This window comes from Triturus cristatus, chromosome 8 (genome assembly GCF_964204655.1).
Source record: "Triturus cristatus chromosome 8, aTriCri1.1, whole genome shotgun sequence".
Lineage (NCBI taxonomy): Eukaryota > Metazoa > Chordata > Amphibia > Caudata > Salamandridae > Triturus > Triturus cristatus.
This window is the reverse complement of record NC_140591.1, coordinates 380432574-380448269: the sequence shown is the minus strand read 5'-3', so window position 1 is coordinate 380448269 and position 15696 is coordinate 380432574. Positions and strand designations below refer to the sequence as shown.

The following is a 15696-nucleotide window of genomic DNA, read 5'->3' as shown; positions in this document are numbered from 1 at the left end:
GTGGCCTAATTCTATCGAGGCTCGATTATGGGAATGCGCTGTTTCTCTGTGCCCCCGAAGCGACCTTCAAAACTCTCCAACAGGTGCAAAACGCAGCTGCGAGAATCCTTATGGATGTTCCCAGAAGGCAGTCTGCTGCTCCTGCCCTCAGAGCGCTTCACTGGCTCCCCGTGAAGGAGCGGGTGAAATTTAAGGCGCTATGTACTGCCCATAAAATTCTACATGGCAAAGGCCCCCCTATCCTTGCTAATATGGCCCTTCCCTATAAACCCCCACGTCTGCTGCGCTCGGACCAAAAACACCTTCTGCAGTCAGCCAGAGTAAGAAAAGCTCGTTCTGGGGGTAGGCGTTTCTCGGTGCAGGTGGCGTCTCTTTGGAACTCTCTGCCCCTCAGGATTCGCTCAGAGCCCAAGATCCTACCATTTAGGAAACTTCTTAAGACCAACTTGTTTCCACAGTAGTGATTAGCTGAGTCTCCCCTCTGGTCTGTTGCGCCGGGACGCCCCTGGGTAAGCTGAGCGCATTATAAATTTCATATTATTATTATTATTATTATTAGGGGGAGGGGACAGAACACCTCCTCCCCTCCTTGGGGACGGAAGAGGTTACCCACCAATGAATAGAGGGCAAGAGACGCATTAACACCAAAACGAGGAAACAACGCGCAGAGCTTTCCCAGAGCACAAGGTTGCCAGATTGGGCTATTTCCCGCACAATTGGGCGACTTTTTCCCCAGTTGTGCGGGAAAAACCCATGCCTGGCGGGGGGCTACTTTTTGGGGTGGATTTATGTAGTTGTGCGGGAAATACTGGCCTGGGGCGGGCGCCCACGCCCACCATCGCCACAACATGCATGAGATCGCTCCTGCGCCTGCATCTGCCTAAACTGCGTGCCGCGCGATGGCGCCGGCGGCGGTCATTCAATTCAATCAAAGTTGTTTAATCCTCCCGGGCCCCGCTCAGCCCCAGGCCAGCAACAGTCAGCATTAGCATTTAGCAATCATCATTCCCGAATCCCGCGGCCGCCCAGCCCCCCACCACCCACCCCCCTACCCAGAGAGAAGCAGCACGTGACGTCTTCTTCAGGCCAGCCAGCAGCCAGCCACAGCAGGTAGCAACTCAAGTCAAGCAACAACGAACCAAGCCAGGCAACGGTCGGCAACGCAACAAGTCATTGGTCAATGTTGCAGTTGCCATTGCCATTGGCTAAGTTGACTTGACTAGTTGTTACATTGTTGCACTTGCTGCCTGCCGGGCCCGGGGCCGGTGCGGCACTTGCTGCCTGCCAAGTCTACCCAGCAGCACAGTGCACACACACTACGTGACGTCACACCGAGAAGACCCCTGGCCTCAGCCAGACCACACAGGCTGCAGGCACCACCTAACTTTACCGTACCCCTCGTGGGCCGTGGCAAATAACTAGCCAATGTGGGGGGTCTCCAGGGCCGTCATGTTGTAGCGCGCGAAAACGCTACCAATGACGGCCCTGGGAATTAATTTTAGGTCAGCCCCCGCGGTTCCCATATAATGCGGGGGCTGACCGGAGGAGCACGGTCTTTTCGGCGGCGCGGCGGCGATCTATGAGAGTGACAGTGTCTGCTTGCTTCATGCTTGCTGATGCTGCTGATGACGACGAGTGCGGAGTGCAGCGTGCAGCACAGGCAGCAGTCACACAGCGCAGCGCGCAGGCAGTGAAGACGTGACGTCACGTCTACTGTGTGTGACTGAGGAGGAGTAGGACTGGAGAGACAACGACGAGTCCGAGAGACCGAGACTCCTCCGGCTCCGACTAGTGCACTCACCAGCACCAGCCCCAGCCCCAGTCACTCCAGCCCAGCCCCCAGTCACTCCAGCCCCAGTCACTCCAGCCCCAGCAGTCACTCCAGCCACCAGGCCCGCCAGCGCCCAGGCCCAGCCACGGGCCCAGGCCCAGGCCCAGCCACTGCCACCGTGCCTGCTGCCAGCCTGCCAGGCAGCGTTAGTTTCCAGTCCAGTCTGCCAGCCACCCACCACCGGTGACCACGTGACTCACCAGCGACCAGGTAAGTGACAGTGAGACATCATGACACAATTGTGTTTAGCGCTAGTGCGAAAGTCTTTTTTGGCACCTCATCAATGACCTCTTTTTCAGCAGATACCATTGCTACCAACCTCCAACAGTGCCTTCATGTCTCTGTAGCCCCCTATCATATGCATTTCATTTGTTGTATAGCGCTATTCATATCAGTGTAGGGTGTCACTCACAGTACTTTACATCACACACACAATATACAGAGACAATGAATCATACAAGTATGTCATTCAGTCTATACGGAATGTCACATAAGTCAATGAGGATTACAAGGTGTAGGAATTAAATGTCATCCATACTGTTGGGCAGTATATTTTAAGAGGGTTTGGGCTGGGAAAGCACAAACTCGGGATTTAAAGCATACCCAGTGGTTGGGGGTTGGCTTTACTGATAAAAATGTATATCGGCCCAAACTCATTTGAGCAACATTAAAATAATGAAAGACTGGGGAATTTCTAACTATATAGTAACACAAAATAAGTTCTAACTATAACATCCATGTTTGTATGCAGCTCTTTGATGACAGTTCATAAGTCACTGTCCCATGTTAGGATTGTAATTTCTGAACTGCAAGTAACACAAGAATCTCTGTGACAAAGGCAGTAACCCACTGAGCTATCCAAATAAAATACAGCCTATCTGCATTTCAAAACTACAAACAGGTAAAGGGCTGCTCTCCAGCAGGATCATTAATCACCAGTTCGCTGGACATTTTTTATTGTTGCCTTTGTTTTCGACTATTGTATTCTGAGCAGTGCCTGTTTCACATGACAAAGTCACAGGGAGAACTGGTCTTAAAAATGAGTAGCATTAAGGCAGGTGCCCAGTTAACACCCTCCCACCATCTGTATATTGAATAGAATGTATATTTGTCGTTAAAATTGGTTCTGATGTCGATTTGCGCTTAATTGGACACTTGCTAATTTGGGCTAGTTTTTGGGCTGGAACCGGTCTGATTGGGATTATTTTGGGCTTATATTTGAGCTGCATTGGGCTTTGGATGGGTCTAAAAATCTGGCAACACTGCCAGGGCACCGGAAAACCAAACGCATTTGTTTTAATATTCCCTGAACAACCCCGCTCACTGACGCGCGTATGAAAAAGAATGACAATGAATAACATACTGTAAAAAATGAGTACTTTCCGCGTTGCTTGCGGTAAGAATCACGTAAAATTAAAAATAATATATGAAGAAACGTCGGAACAATAAAACAAAATTCGTCTTTAATGTATGCGCGCTGTAAATGAGAAAGGGACAAATAGGGGGGCCAGGGCCGCCCCCTCCGCCCCCCTATTTATGGCCCTCTGTGTGACTGAAACATATTGAAGGGGAGAGAAAAGGGAGGCATTAGGAGCCGCTCTCTGCCCCGCCGACGGTTTAACGATTTCAAATGAGCCCCGGCTCGGCTGAAAAGTTGATAACTTCCCGTCAGGGTGGCAGATGATGGCGCAAATGACCAGAAACCAATACTCTCACCGGGTGTCCGGGCCAGATGAGGGCGCGCGAGACAATGTAGGGGAGAGGATGTGGCTCGTCGGCTAGACCGCTGACTTTGGTGCTGGAAACCAGGGTTTGAGCATCGAGGTCGCGTCCGCATCCTGTGATTCTGGGCAAATCACTTAAATCTCCCCGTGCCTAAATATGTAATGTAAATACGAGTTCGAGCTATATAGAAGATGTAAAAAAAAAAAAAAATTGCCTATTAACGTTGACAGCTTGAGATATTACACTATTAGTTATGCTATTTTTAATAATCTATAATATTTGGGCTATAATTAATTAATTATACGGGTCAGATAGTATCTGAGGCTGGGATGAGGGTTCTATTATGGCTGGTAATGAGAAAGGAGAAATCTAATCTGAGGACGGGAGCCGTGAAGGGACAAATATACAAGCAACCAGCGTCAGAACGACAGTGCAGGGGGGAGAGGCTGTGAAGCGGGATAGACCTGTCCTCGATGCACTCCCCACCTGCCCCCTCTTTTCAGGCCGCCGCCACTTTGTTGTAGTAACCACCCACCACCCCCTTATTCCATTGGCCACTTCGTTGTTTTTCAATCTCGGACTGATAACGGTGTACCGGCCCCATGTCATTCGATTCGGGTGTCTTTCAGTCAGTCCTGACGTTTTAGTCACAGTCATTCCCTTCTTTCTGAACTGCTGCTCGGGGAGATACCATTTTTCAATGCACTGGGTCACTTTTTGCACCCACGCTCCATATCATGTATGCCTCTGCTTCCAGTCCTAATTTGAAAAAGGGGAATAATGTGAACAAGCTTTGGCATAGCCATAAGGTCTCGCTTTTGGGACCTTTTAAGTATTTAGTTATGCAGCACAATATCCTTGGTACAACAACATCAACTGTTGCATGGCGAAACACTTATAAGGTCCCAAAGGCGAGACCTATTGGCTATGCCAATGCTTGTTTATATCATGTACCCTATTTGAAATGAAAGACCCCCCACTTCATGGTTTAATCCTTCCGTCGTCACCAATTGATCCTTGAGATGTTGCACCCCTACTTCCTTTTTGCCACTATCTGCAATAATGACGGTTGCAGGCTGATTTCACCCCCCCCCATGAAGTTAAAAATTGGGTAGAGGCCATTCACATCCTGATCTGTTTCCTTGCTGTTATGAGGGCGTTTTCTGGCTTTCCTGGCCCGCTTCTTCTGCCTTTTTGTTAAGGCGGCTGGGGGCATATTTACATCGTCCTTGAGTGAATTTGTTAGTCCATCCGTTAAGTTTGTTTGTGAATTATCTAATGCGACAGACAATAAAGGCTGTGATGCTAAAATTGAAACGTCCTCGTTAAATTTCTGTCTGTGTGCCCTTATGCCCCCTGAATTGAGAGTATTGTCGCGATTGAGTGGCAAAACTTTGGGTTTAGGAATCATTTGCCCATTCAGTGCAGCAGCCGCTGCCTTACTGAACAGTACTGTTGGTTGTACCTTAATCCCCATTGGTGTGTCTATCACCTCCGCACGTTGTAGCTCTGAGGACGAGGCAGACCGTTTGCACTCCCTTAAAATATTCATTAAGATGCTTGGTAAGTCACTTAGTTTTTCAACTATATTGCAGCGTACGCAGTTAGTCGCTGGAGCTGATTTCGGAGTCGGTGTGCTGTTTTGATTTGACTTGTCAATGAGTCTAGTTTGATGTTTATTCCTGCAATGTAACTTGCTATAATGTTCATCAAATTAATTTTAATATCCAGCTTGTCCAACTGCATATTAAGTGCCAATACTGATGTCTGTAGGGTTTTTATCAGGGAGGTATGCAAGATTACAAGGTCTTCTATCTTTCCATCTGTTTCAAAACTTCTTCCTCTTGCCTCTGGACTATGTTTGGGGTGATTTCGAACAGTACTCTCCAGTGCACGCCCAGCCGGATTGAGAGTGAATTCCTCATGTACATAATTTGATATTTTGTTTCCATTTAAATTTTTTGCTGGACTAATAAAGCTGCGATGTTCAGGCGAGCTTGATATTTCTATTATTGATTGCGGTTGAGCTTCAAATGAAGAAATTGAATTATTGCTGGCTTGTATATTTACAGCTTGTTTCCTAATAATGCTTCCCGGTAACTGGGCTATTTCCATATTCTTTGGACTCACACATTGGTCGCTCTTATTTTTAACAGGTGTTTCCTCCACGTTGAGTTTTTGCTCATTGTTAACTATGTAAATGGCATAATTTTCTTCAGCAGGGCTTGTTACAACATTTACAAAGTGTTCATGCAGGCTTGATATTTCTATTACTGAATGCTGTTGCTCTTCTATTTGAGGTATAAGTTGAGTCTGACACAGATTTGTGGTAATAGTTTCTATTGCCTGCAATAAATCTGTGTTGTCTGATATTGAAAGGGATTTATTCAAAGAATCATCAGGATTTGGTACCGGGCTTTGTAAAGGGTTGGAAGCGACCTGTGGGTTTATTTTAACTGGTTGTTGTCTGGGAGTAGAGTGACCATTGGGATTGCCACTAGTACAACGGTTGTTGGTGATTTCTATAATTTGACCAATTACTGGTTCGGACTGAGCTGTACTTATTGCATGCACTTGTGCCTGGATGTACATATTATCGATGTTCTGATGAATATTATCCACATTGACCACTTCTTTTGAAACTGCTTTTTCTTACATTATTATTGGTGTTGTTCCTGTACTGCAGTTTGAAACCTCGTCCTGTGAAGTTTTCAATTTGTAAGGGTCAGAGGTTTAGGAAGACCAGAGGTTTTACCTGGTGTAGATTAAATAACTGCAGTTGGATCCTTTAGGAACGTGAATTTTCCAGAGGGAGTTATTGATCCAAAAATTGAATACGTTGGTGATATTAGTGTGGCCCCGGGTGATGTTTCTGTCAAGGTACCCAGCGGGGTTTTAATGCTGTTTGATGTTTGTTTTTGCCTTGGTTTCGGTTGGTTTCTGACCATGCCTGATCTCATTATGAAGCAATGCCCCCGTGGATGTACGCCCACCGAACCAGGAGAGGTGACTGGAATGTCTGCACTGCCTGTCTATAGTGGATAAGAGCGACAAACTGGTTGATCCAAAGAATCCGGGGAGCAAAGTGAGCGGGTGGAGTGTGCAGGATTGGGCCGCTTCTGCCGCCTCAACCTATTATCACATGTGGCAGCCACCCGCTTATGACGGCTACACACGCCACTCACTGCCTGCAACCCTCCCGGGTTCAGTTACCACTGCTTGTAGCACACTGTCCACGAATACAACCAATGACCGCTTTCCGCTCCTCTGGTATCAGCCAGATCGACTGCAACCCTCAGAGACCATCAACGACCGCTTGATAGAATATTGTTGTCTAGGCAGTGTCGAGACCGGACAGCCACTCAACAAGAATCAACAGAGCCTAGTTATAATTGCAAAAACAGCAAGGTACCTGTTAAGGGCAGCAATGGGCTCGGCTCAGAGACACAGCAAAAGCAAGTGAAGTGAAGCTTTGTTTGGCTCGTCCTCAGTTGATCCAAAACACGGCACGGATTTTCCTCTCCCACCAACCGAATCCGGTTAGCAGTAGATTAACAACGGATGTTGAATGGTCTCTTATTCTCAGCGGACTCGGCTTGCTCAGCTACTCAGCTAACTCTTGCTCTTACTCTTGCAGCTTTGTCCACCCCACCATGAGGCTGACCTGCCTCACCACTCCTCCCGTGGAGCTCCCGCGGGTGGTGTCTGCCGTGTAATAGTAATGGCAATGGGCTGTCGTGAGGCTGAATCAATCCCAGGCCACAAGGGGGACAAGGGGCGATAGGGGCGAGGTGCCAACTCACGCCAGTACAGCCCCAACTTGATGCAGTACTGACTCGGCACCCTGCCGCGTGCCTCACCTGCTGCCCGCTCTGCTCCACAAGCTCTGCTCCTCTCAGCTTGCCGTGAACCCCCCCCGCGGTTAGCAGAGTCAGTGTGAATCGGGCAGTGCCCCCCCCCCTCCGGGCACAGCACTACATAGCACTCGAGCAGCGCTGGAAGTTAGAAGCTGGGGGCCGGGGACCGGGAGCTAGGAGCTGCGGGGGCATGAGACGACAATCTCGGCAATTCAGCGATCTCTCGGCGTCCTTCTCCCATTGGTGTAGGGCAATGTTCCTATTGATGGTACTGAAAAACATTTCTAGGTGAAATAGATTTGAGCAGAAAAAGATTACCATAATGTTGGCAACAGTACAAAGTGTCATAATCTGAATTACCTTCTGGCAGTTCAGTATTCGGAAATGCAGCAGTTTTTTCTAAGTCAGACAACATGTTATTAACAGTTTCAGAGTACCGATCATCAGAAAATGTACTGGAGGTAATGATGTCACTTAATGAAATTTCTAAATAAATGAGAAATGTTTAAAAGTTCAGTCAGACTGAATATTTCGAAATCAGCCTTGTCCCAAACTATACCATCCAGTATAGGAACCGCTGTGAGGTTCACCGATGACAAGCCTCTTTGTTAACGATGAGACGATTGATTTGGTTTTAGAATCAAGTGACCTTTTGGGCTGTAGAGCTTTGCTGAAGGTATCTTCCATTAATAAGCATGCTAAAAGTTATAACTAAGTCTAGCCAGAAAAGAAAAAACAGTATCCCAGTAATTACCCAAGGGGATACCAGGTAGGTCATTTGAAGAAAGTGGAGAAAGATTTTAACTTGCTGCTTGAGGGATTTTTGGGATGGCGTAGATTCCGGTTCACTTGGATCCAAGGAAAACGTATCAAAGTTCATGAAGTAGCCAGAAGCAGTTAGATCAATTGTTGGAATTATATCGGGATTTGTTGAATCGCATTTTGCTCTCGTCGAAGCATGTTGATGTAGACATCAGTATTTGGTTTGATTGCAACTTGAGTGTTGCTTTCAGTTTCATAACGAGGATAAACTTAGAGTTCAAGGGGAACGACTTCCATAGCATTGTTGCATAGTTCTTCATTCCGCACAGGAGGCTCTTCAAACGTGATGAGTCTTTCTGTTTGAATTTCTTGGATTGTAGCTAGAAGAAGGCACCTGCTACTGTGGAGTCCGCGAGACCTCTTGTGGTTTGATTAAGTCAATTGGAACAAATATTTTCCCCTTTTTCCCAGCAAGAGGCGGCAAAAGTACAGTTCTTGTTCCTTGTACTGCTAGGACCGGTACAGGCTTTCTGCAGGATGTCCCGAATTCTTTCTTGTCTTTTGGGATCCAGACAGGTCTTGCCGTGACTGCCTTGACTTCCCCAAAGGCGGTCTGTTTTGTGTGGACGTTGCATTGTCTTGTCCTGGATTCATTTGGATCCTGTAAAACATCCAAACGATCATAGATATCAAATGGTTTCCCATCCGCCACTGCACCTTCACAATCAAGATCAGGTACCAACATTATCATCCTAAATAGGACCTCATATGGAGTGACACCCCTAGATAACTTCTTGGCTGGTAGTTGAGGGCTCTCTGTACCCCATATAAATGACTGACCCAACTACCGCCCTAGCCTAATACCCTAGCTGGTAATGGATTGCATTAGGTCCCGTTTTTTTCTCTCTGCAACCAAATTTCCCTCAAGATGGTACGGAGAGGAGTATCACAATGCTACATCCATACCTTCCATGGCCTCTTTGTAAGCCTGAGAGCTAAACGCCGGGCCACAGTCAGAATTTATAGTCCCAACTGCATATGTCCCTATAACGACTCGCAAATCTTTAATAACAGTTTGAGCGCCAGGTGAGCACTAAGGCCATACCCATAGGAATATGGAGCATGAATCCACTGTCACCAAGATATACTTGTAAGCCCCATCAGATTGTAAGAGGCCGCAGTGGTCCAAATACACACATGCGAGAGGTTTGTCTGATTTTAACAATGGTGTCTGTGCCGGGCGTGTTATGGTGGACCCTTTCATCTGCTGGCACATCTCACATTTCAAGACATAGTCTTTAGTTTGTTTTGTTAGTCCTGGCCACCAATAGCGCTGTTTAATAGAGTAATAGTCACTGCAATGCCTGTGTGCGCAGAGCCCAAACCCTCGTGTGCTGCAACAATCAAAACGTGTCTGCGATCCATATTTGGTATTACTCTATCCCCCACTCCAGGAATCTGAGTATATGGAATGTTGCTTGCATCTAACTTGTAGGAGTACTTGAGTGGAAATTTCTTTGGTACTGCTGTGCTGCCTTCGCACGAAGCAATGACAGCAACCATAATCTCACCGTTTAGCCTCGTTTTTGAACGAGTGATTACAGCCATAGAAGCCGTGCATACAGCCCCCTTTGCCGCATCATTAGCCAAGGAATTCCCTTCAACGTGAACACCATCATGCTGATGACTCCGTGTATGACTCACGCGAGCCCTCGGTATTTCGCTTTTCAACTCAACTACCTGTTCCTATAGCATTTTACGCTTAACTGTGCCACCTTTTGCAGCTTTTAACCCGTTTAGTTCACAATGATGTAAGTACTCATTGTACAACTGTACACAATAAATGGAATCACACACAATTAGTGTGGGTGATTTGTGATGCGTATTAACAAGTGCCAGTATCAGTGCTTTTAGTTCTGCCAACTGAGCCGTGCATTCTCCTAGAGCGAATGGTCAATGCGGTATGTACAAGTGCTTTGTGTAACGTTTTAGCTATGAATGCACTATACGTTATTATACATTGACTCCGTGGGTTCCATCTTGGAGCGGTGGCCATCTTATAGTTGCCCTCACATAGGCTACACTTTAAGAACAAATACAGGCCTCTAGAACACATGCGCCTTCCTTTGACTTCTCTGTGACCTGTGCAAACTGACTCCACTGCCTGAGGTCAGCCCTGTCCGGCCGGTTCCTTTTACTGCGGCCAAATGGGATTAGCATCAGGGCCCGAAGCATCATAAATTCCTTCTTCCCACACGAACCCTGACTAATCTCTTTCACACCTGACTCTTCCTGCTTTATGGCTTGTTTTACAAACAGGAGGTGCCCGTGTTTATTGGGGCCTGCTGATATCTGATGAGGGATCTGAGCCTCGCTGGGTAAATAATTGCGGGCTGGCTGAACTGAAATGTGGGATTGTAATCATGACTCTGCTTGTTCTTTGAAGTAAAATATGTGAATGACCAACTGCAAGAGAAGGGCGGTGTTGCCCAGAGCGTAATATTCTGTATAAAAGAGAAGACTGGTTTTTGTTCTGTAGACTGCCTCATTCAGTTGCTAAGGCTTCTGTGCGACGTAGTCTCACTCATTTGAGTTTAAAAAAGATGTCTTTTTCATATTTCAGCTTCTTTTGCCAAGTTCTTTGTTACATTACCATGAGAGTGGAATTTTATAATACTATGCCAACATGGAAAACGAAGTCATAGGGTGCTACCCCTGGCACCGCTGGGGTCCTAAAATCCCCGGTACTTCAGTTGGCGCCCAATGTGGGGCATCAATACAAGTGACTATCTGGAGGAGCGATCTTGTCAGAGGACAGAGATCTACTGGGAAGAACAGGACAGAAATCCACTAAGCAGGTACTCTGAGCACCGAGGTTCTGGGGGATTCTTTGTCTCTGCAGCCCAGTATATCTCTGATCTTTCTGACTTTGACTCTCCAAAAGATGTCACTCCCGATTAGAACCCTTTTTGGCGTGAGTATTATAAAAGACGTTTGGTTATGTAGAACTTGACAGTTAGAATTTGGATAACCTTTTGATTAGTAAAAATAGAAATTAAGTATAAGTGCTTTGGTTCTTTGTCTTTGATTTGGTTATCGCAATTACCAAAGCCGAGGGGTTGGTTTCTTGGTTTGTTGATTTGGTCATTGCAATTACCATACCCAAGGGTCTCGCATATTTGCGAGTGTATTGGTAGAGATAAACCCTTGAAGTTTTGAAGCTAGATTAGTGAGCTATAAGATGCCTGATCTTAGCAAGTTTGAAATGTAGCTTTGGAACTGTGAAATTTGTGTTGGCCAACTTTTGATTTGTATAGGTTTGGATATGCGAATTGCAATTTGTGTAGGCAGGTAATGAGGAGATATTTCTCCATTTGGTTTAGTTGAACGGTGCACGTACGAAAAATATCTTAAGCACCATTTTTGATTATAATACTTGCATGTTCCGCAGTATTTTTGACATGCCTGTTTGTAAGCTCACATGGAAAAATGTGTTGCTTTTTTGGAAGGTACCTTAGTTAAAAACGGTTAGATTTGAAAACATATTTCTTCCTTGGTGACTTTGTACCCCCAGGGAATTAAAATATGACATAATACAAAATAAGGATCCTTCGTTCTGCGCAGTTTTATGAATAAAGATATGCAGAACGATTTTGTGTGGTGTTCTGCTAGGCAAAGCTAGTGAATTGAGCGCATTCACTACTTCTTGGACATACATCTGTCTGTTGGGCTGTTTATGCAGCCTTTTGGAATACTATTGAGAAGCGTTTCTTGTAAATATGACTTACAACTAGTATTTGCAAATGGTTTGGTTCAAGTATAGTCTGTGAGCTGTTCTTTCTTTCTGTCATGCGTATTGATTTGTAAGTCAACTGTGTGTTTAAATGTCTATGTGGTTTTCTCATTAGTGCAACTTCTGTAAGTAAATTGCGACGGCGCTATTTATGAAAAATGGCTAAAGCGCGCTGTATTGTCTGTTTGACCCCCTTTCTGTTTATGTCTGAAATGAGCTCAATGTGTGTTTGTGGGTCTTCTGATGTTTTCAGTCTGTGAAGTAAATTGCTGGTTAATTAATATCAAGTAGAAACTTAGAAAAGACATCCAGAAATGAACCATGTGATGTGCTAAAATAGCTATATGGTGCTCTTTAATTTATAGAATGAGCGTTTGTTAACATATACAAAACTGCCGTTAAATGCTTAAAGGATAAAATTAGAAACACATTCAGTAGATATTAATAAGGCCCCAAAAACGAAAATTATCTATTTTTGCAAAAATAAAATAAATTTACAGCATTTTCCTTAGATGCATTGTATTAGATGTTCACAGGCAAACTTTTCAGCTGCAGTATATTTGATAGAAATGTTCATTCAGCCAGCACCTTCCCAGTTGAACACGGGTGGAATTTTGCATAACCGTCCTTTTAAATGAAAGTGGCGCAAAAATGTGACGCGTTTCAAGTTGGGCTTATGCGCTTAGGCTTGTGAGGTAATGTGTCCAAAATGATAGGCAAGAGATGCAGCTTGCTTGTTATACATGGAATTATCACAAAAACGAATAATTGGGATTTTTTTTAAAGAAAATTATTAATCATGGAAAAATTATTTTAAAAAAATAAGTGCTTTTCAAAATCGTTTTTTGATATTTATAAAGCTTAATACTCATACTATGACCTCCTAGCATTAAAATTTGATTTAAGTTGTGTTGCATCACTAAAATGACAAGCATTCGCGTGTACAATTTTCCCTTGGCGCAGGCGCAAACAAGCTCATTTTTATAAAGTATAAGTTATTATTTCCAATGCCTGACTCATAGGTTATGTAATAGACATTCTGGTAATGCATATTATGCAAGAAAATTGTAGGATATCCATTTTTTAATGCCTGAAATATCAAAGTCGAATTTGGGTAAAAACACTGTTTAAACTGCATTTTCTTTCATTCAGAGTACTTTTTAAAGTGTCTCAGGCTTCAGTAAATATATACATTTAGGTTTGATATATATTTACAGGTTGTGCATTCTTATGATTCAATGAGTCAATGTTTCAGTACAACGGCTTGTTTCAATATCAAGGTTGAATGTTCTAACTTAAACTGGGCCTACTGAGAAGTTCATTAATTTGAGGTTGATGAAATGTGTACCATTGCATAAGATTACAACGAGCATTCATTCTAAAAACTGGTATGGGTGTTATTACGTTTTGTGAATTATTCACAGTACATGTAGTTTAATAATCTGGGAATAGAGATAATTTTTTAGCGCCTAAAAAGGAGAACTTATTTTACAAAATAGAGTGAATTATTGCAAGGTAGGAGGAATTAGGAAGGCCTTCTGGCTTTGACAAATTCAGAGTGGCAGAAGCTGGGGGCTAAGGAGAGCTGCAGAGGCTGGCTCAAGTTACGCTGCTGAGATGCTATCTTTAGTTTTCCCGTAGGCTGCCACGTTGACATTTATGACCGTTTAAATTAGGGCCTTGCCTCTGTGGAATGCAGAATGACCTTGCTACACGGGCCTCTAAAGGTGGGGTTTCTGGTTTCTCCATAACAACATCACTAAAACTAAAGAACTTAATTCCAAAGGGAAAATATAGAAAAGGGGTTTTCTTTGAAAGCCCAAACATCATGTTAAATGCTTTTCAGAACAGATACATTTGTGTTATTTAACAGAAAACGAAGTGTTGCATTAAGTCTTAGACAGAAAATAAGATGCAGCCCACTTCTAAAATTTTTAAGGCTACATGCCTAAGTGAGAACGTATCGCCAATTAAGACCTTTTTTTCACAGTGGAAATTGTAGGTGCCAAATTAATATGGAGTGTCATGTAACGATTTTTAGTTTCAGAAAGGTAAAACTACGGTAGCATTGATGTTGCGAGGTAACTGACAAAAGGGTAACAGTTAAGTAATGGAAATTTATTTTTGTGTATTTGGTCCTATCATGAATTGTTCTTGCTGGTCCTGTATGTTAGAAGAGAAACAGTAAAGTTATATTTGACAGCAGATTCCCATGGCCTGGTGATCTGCTGTCAAAAGGAGGGTAAGGATTTTAAACCTGACAAATTAAACAGGCCCGTATATTGGGTTTTGGGCTGCAGGTTTACAGTGCATAAAAGTACATGACATGGTGTTGTGTGTCACCGCTTATTTACATATGCTATTGTTTTGTCTATGCTTTTTGTGCTTGATATACAGCAAGTATATCTGATGGCTTGACGTTTTGTGCGTTTTTATTATTTTTTGCATGTTTTCGTTGTTTTTGTTGCTGCTTTTGATACTATTACAAGTTTACCTGTGTTGTGAGGGGATGGTCATGACGATGCCCATCGCTACGCAACAGTTGGTTGAACTTGTTCTGGTTACTAAATTCCACAGCTAATGATATTTCATGCTGTGAACATGAGAGACAACACTTTACCAGTGCATGTCTATTTGGCTATAATGGTAAGGAAAATAAAAGAGATATACAGGATCGAAGTGTGTCACCTGTAGTTAGTCACGTTACTGCCCCTTCCCTTAAAGGAACAGGCAGCCCTACGTTTATGTATCCTTGATTGGACCCAAGGATGAAATTATAGATCTGTGACTCAAGGTGGCCTAATTTCTATATTACATTAGTTAATGATGTTTTGCTTCCTAAGTAGCCTATGGCTTTTGTTCCTTAAAAGAAAACTAGGTTTTCATTTTTCCCTGAAGAAGGAACTGGAACACTACCTAAGATTACCGTATATGGTGTAGCCGCCAGCAGTAGAGTTAAAATGTATGTAATTTTGGCCTTTGTGTATCACCCGTACTCTTGGTGTTGTGTCACATGCCTGACTATCACCCAAATAATTTTTGGTCTTCCTATAGATTTTTTTTTTTCCTTTTGTTACTTCTCCCCTGACCAATGTCGCATCATGCTTAAGTTATTGGGGATTTTAGTTGTGTCCTAGTTCCAATTCCCTTTTCCGTATTCCTTTCACCAGTCAGCCCATTTCTTATTGTAGGTGTATTGTTCAGGTACACACTTCCAGACTGCAGTGATGCACCAGGAACCTCCATATTATGTATAATCCCCTCTTGTATGACCAGACTGGTTTTCAAGAATTGTCCTTAGGCCTGCTTCAATGTTTTCCAGCCTGACTGTCAAGTATATTATATTATAGTAAGACAAGTTTTCCATCCCAATAGGAGATAACTTACGTTTATTTTTTTTTTAACATGACGAATTTTCAATGTCTATTTTTTAATGTGGTTTTTACCCTTTTGTTCCTGCTGCTTTAATTTTTGGTGGGATCAGATGTGTTATAATCATGCAAATATCAGGACCCTCTAGTTCTTGTCTTTTGTTTGCATATTTGACTATTAGCCTGTGTATTGCATATTGCGCCTGATGTGAAAGTTTTCTACATGCCCATGATAATTTGTACCATGTGATTTCTCTATTGAGATGTTCTGGATAAGGAATTTAGGAACACCTAGATGTAATCATTCAGAAAAAAAATGTGTTTGCCCCGTTAGACAATGCCACCATATGTGAAGAC

General features: G+C 43.8%; 1 protein-coding gene across 9 annotated transcripts in view; it reads right to left on the bottom strand.

Annotated features, from left to right (window-relative positions):
* LOC146802160 (uncharacterized) overlaps positions 1-15696 on the bottom strand; it is a 535895-nt gene that overhangs the window by 129421 nt on the left and 390778 nt on the right. The window lies entirely within an intron of this gene.